Source organism: Choloepus didactylus, chromosome 5, assembly GCF_015220235.1.
Source record: "Choloepus didactylus isolate mChoDid1 chromosome 5, mChoDid1.pri, whole genome shotgun sequence".
In the NCBI taxonomy this organism is placed as follows: Eukaryota; Metazoa; Chordata; class Mammalia; order Pilosa; family Megalonychidae; genus Choloepus; species Choloepus didactylus.
The window spans coordinates 49628165-49632170 of NC_051311.1; the positions used below are offsets into that span (position 1 = coordinate 49628165).

Below are 4006 nucleotides of genomic sequence, written 5' to 3' on the forward strand. Positions count from 1 at the left end.
TCACTGGGTGGTTGTTCCCACCCATTCAGTGGCCTGAGCACAGGGAGCTGCAGACCAGTCTTCAGTTGCAAGCCGAGAGCTCCAATCTCAGCAGGGAACTGGTGAGTGAGCTCAGATGGGCCCCGCTCACCTTCAGACCAGTCTGAGACCTCGGGTTGAGTGGCTGTAAATTCAGGAACTGGAGCAGTCCATTCACCCAGAAACTCCTCCTTGGTCACAAGCCTTTTCCACAGAGGCCTGCTCTTCCTGTGGTTCAATCTCTTCAGCATCTCTGTAGAAGATAGAGATCAGTGATGACCTTCCACCGGTACTCACAAGATGGTGTCGCGCATGCGCAGAACTTCCCAGGGCAGCATCCACCACTTCATAAACACGGAGAAAGTTCCCTTGTTGTTGCAAGGGATGGCAATGTCTACATCTGCAGAGGAGAATCTGTGTTACACAGAGCGGTAGTCGGCAGGTTAACATAAGATGCCTCTGGGAAAGGCTGGTGGTCATCCCTGGAATCAGTCACCACCAGAAGATGTGGCTCCCAGAAAGCTAACTGGATCTGGTTAGTGAAGGTTCAAGGAGTGAAGGACTCAACAAAAGAAGCAGCAAAAGTTTGCAAGCAACAAGCTTCAGCACAGCTCGCTGGCAGTTGTTTCTGGAGAATATGATGCTGACATCTGGGTTTTCAATGGCAACAATAGCACAAGCCACGAGCAGAAGCTTCTCTCGGGTTCTCTTCATATTTATAATGTAGACGCCATCACTTTCCCTCTGGTAGATGTTCTGTTCCATTTGAAAGTCAAAGTTGGTGCCACTAAGTGGGTTCCTGCTGCAAGGAATTGGAGCACATCCTCCTCGTTCAAGGGCTCTGGACATTGTGAATGTTTCACTTTAAGTTACAGTAGGAACCCAGGATAACATATGGACCTCTCTCTGAGTAGCATGGAAAACAGAAAATCTTTTTAAAATGCAAATAATCACTCCCTCCAATGGTTATTTTATAAATCTTACTTCTCAAATGCCAGGTTCACTTGAAGTGAAACTCATTGAAGTGTCTCTTTTTCCTGAATCAATAAGTACAGAAAATCTAAAATGTAAAGGTCAATAAAATGTGGACTCTAGGAAAAGATTAAATTTTTGTTTTAAGATAAATAAGAAGCTGGAACTTTTCCAATATTTCGGTTTTGCTCTAGTAGCTACCAAATTTCACTCTGGATCATGGATATTAGATATGAAGCCTTTTGAAAGGAAAATCTGACTTGATAAAATGACAGGGAAAGGAAACAAATTGCAGTTGGACAAATAAATACAGTAAGGAAATATAGTTAATCCTTGGCATTGAGGATTTTGCATTCAAGGTTTAGTCAGCTCTTTAAAGATCCTAAAGTCCACGTCAAGTAGTAATAGATAATTTTGCTAAAATATTAATTTTCAGAATCCTAGGTCCCAAGCAGCTGGTGCATGAATCCAGCATCCAAATCCCACTGCAGCTTTTTGTCCTTTATTTGTTGCTAAGAATGCATGTACTCTCAAATGTGCTTTGCTGCATTTACAAAGGTATTAGATGCTATAGTGGTGACTAATAATCAGGGATTCGTGAAGGCCTCTGGACATAGCACTCAAAAATCATAAAGGTTTACTACATTAAAAAAAAAAAGTGGCACAAGCTACCATGAATAATACAAAGGTCCATAGTCTATTTGTTAGATGCAATCAATTAAGACTCTTCCCGTTGCAAGTGACAGAAACTCAACTCAAATTGGCTTCGGCAAAGGGTTTTGGCTTGTTATTGGAGAGTCTCAGGATGATTTTCAGGCATAACTTGATCAGGAGCCCAAATTATGTCACTGGGACTCAGTTTCTTTCCATCTCTCAGCTCTGCCCTCACTGTGACAGCTTCATTCTCATTCTCCACTTGGCAGCTCTCTAGGCTCTCATTCTCCCAGGTTGTATTCAAGCAGAGCAGAGAGCACATTTTCCCAACACCTCCTATATATGTCCCTGGATTCACATTGAATCAATTTGGGTCACCTGCCCACCTCTGATTACCATTCGTTGGTCATACGTTCTACCTCTGGAGAAAGGAAGGGAGCCCCACCCAATCCACAATCCGCATGGATTTAATCGAGCAGAAATGATTCCCCAAGGGAAATTCAGGGTACTCTGACCCAGAAGAAATGCTAATGTATAATGAGTGACCAAAACAGTAGATGTTGCCTACAGATGTTTAATAAAACTGAACTAATCTTCAGCTTCAATATCTGAGAATTGGATCCTAAGCAAGTGTAGCTGCATCATCAAACTCTTCCTCCCTGGAAAGCAAGGGAGGGTCCTAGGGCTTTGGCCAAGGAAGGTGCTCCAGGAACTGTGGAGAAGTGTCACACTTCCATGGTTCCTTCCAGAAAAACATCCCAAAACTCCTTTAGTATCTGGAATTTAACTATTAATGTAATTGTCAGAGATACACTGCTGTCAGCCCAGCATTCTGTGTCTGAACTGATTACCTCATCTTTCACTGAACTAACCTTTGGTACTTCCAAATTCATTCATTGATGTGTTTACTTTTGTATAACCAGCAGGACTCAGGAGAGCCTATATTTGTTAAATGTTCATTTTGTTTGTTTGTTTTAAACACATCTTGAAATAAACAGTGAAATCAGTTTTAGAAAATAAAACTTTAATTTTGTGTTATTTGAATTTTTGAACTAGCCTTAAAGAATGTGGACCAACACTGTGCTTTAAACATCTCTGCCTGGGCCAGGAAAACTTCATCCAGGTGTGTGCATTTTTTTCTGAAAACAGGTCCCTCCTATCCCAAAGAGGTCAATGACTCAAAAAGTGTTAAGAATCACTAGTCTAAGCCTTGACCTGCAAAGCACCACTTTGCCCATCTCATGCAGAAGGCCACCTGAAAAGATGATGACATGCAAGGGCTATGGAGTCAGATTCAGAGTTTAAACCCTGGCTCTACTACATGGGGACTCTCTGACCTGAGGCAAGTTACAGAGTCTTTCTGTGCCTCATTTCCCTCATCTATAAAATGGGGATAATAATAGCTCCTACCTCAAAAAATTGTGGTAAGGATTAAGATAATTTATGTCAACTATTTAAGTCAGTAACTGATGCACAGTTTGTGTTAAATAAATGTCAATTATTAATATTTAACTGCACATATTTAGTTTTCATGTTTTCTTTCCCAGCTTTCAAACTCTATTTGAAACTCTATATGTAGCTAATCCATAGTTCATCCAACCTCAAGATGTCAATCACTGGACTGCATGTACTTACATAATGAAGATATATGCATCTAGAATTTGGTATTAAAAATTAACACATGATTAAAAGAATGAAATTAAAAGCCAAAGACATGGAGGAAATATTTGCAAAACACATATCTGACAAAGGACTTCTGTCCAAAATATACAAATAACTCTTAAAACTCAACAATAAGAAAACAAACAACCCAATTTTTAAAATGGGCAAAAGATCTGAACAAACATCTTACCAAAGAAGACACACTGATGAGAAATAGCATATAAAAAAGACGTTCAACATCATATGTCTTTAAGGAATTGCAAATTAAAACAACAATGAGAAACCACTGTGCACCTATTAGAATGGCTAAAATCCAAAACACTGACACCACCATATGCTAGGGAGGAGGTAGATCAACAGAAACTCTCATTTACTGCAGGTAGGAATGCAAAATGATATGGCCATTTTAGAAGACAGTCTGGTAGTTTCTTACAAAGCTAAACATAGGCTTACCATATGATTCAGCAATCATGCTCCTAGGTGTTTACCCAAATGAGGTGCAAAACATACCTGCAAATATACGAATAGCTTTGTTTAAATTTGCCCAAAACTGGAAGCAACCAAAATGGACTTCAATAGGTGAATGGATAGACAACTTGTGGTACATCCATACAAGGGAATATTATTCAGCGATAAAAAGAAATGCACTATCAAACCACTAACAGATGTGGAGGAACATTAATGCATATTGCTAAGTGAA

The 4006-nt window shown here is 39.9% G+C and overlaps 1 pseudogene; it reads right to left on the reverse strand.

The window, feature by feature from the left end:
• On the reverse strand, positions 1–3778 carry LOC119535294 (annotated as a pseudogene).
• Between the last annotated feature and the right edge of the window lie 228 nt (positions 3779–4006).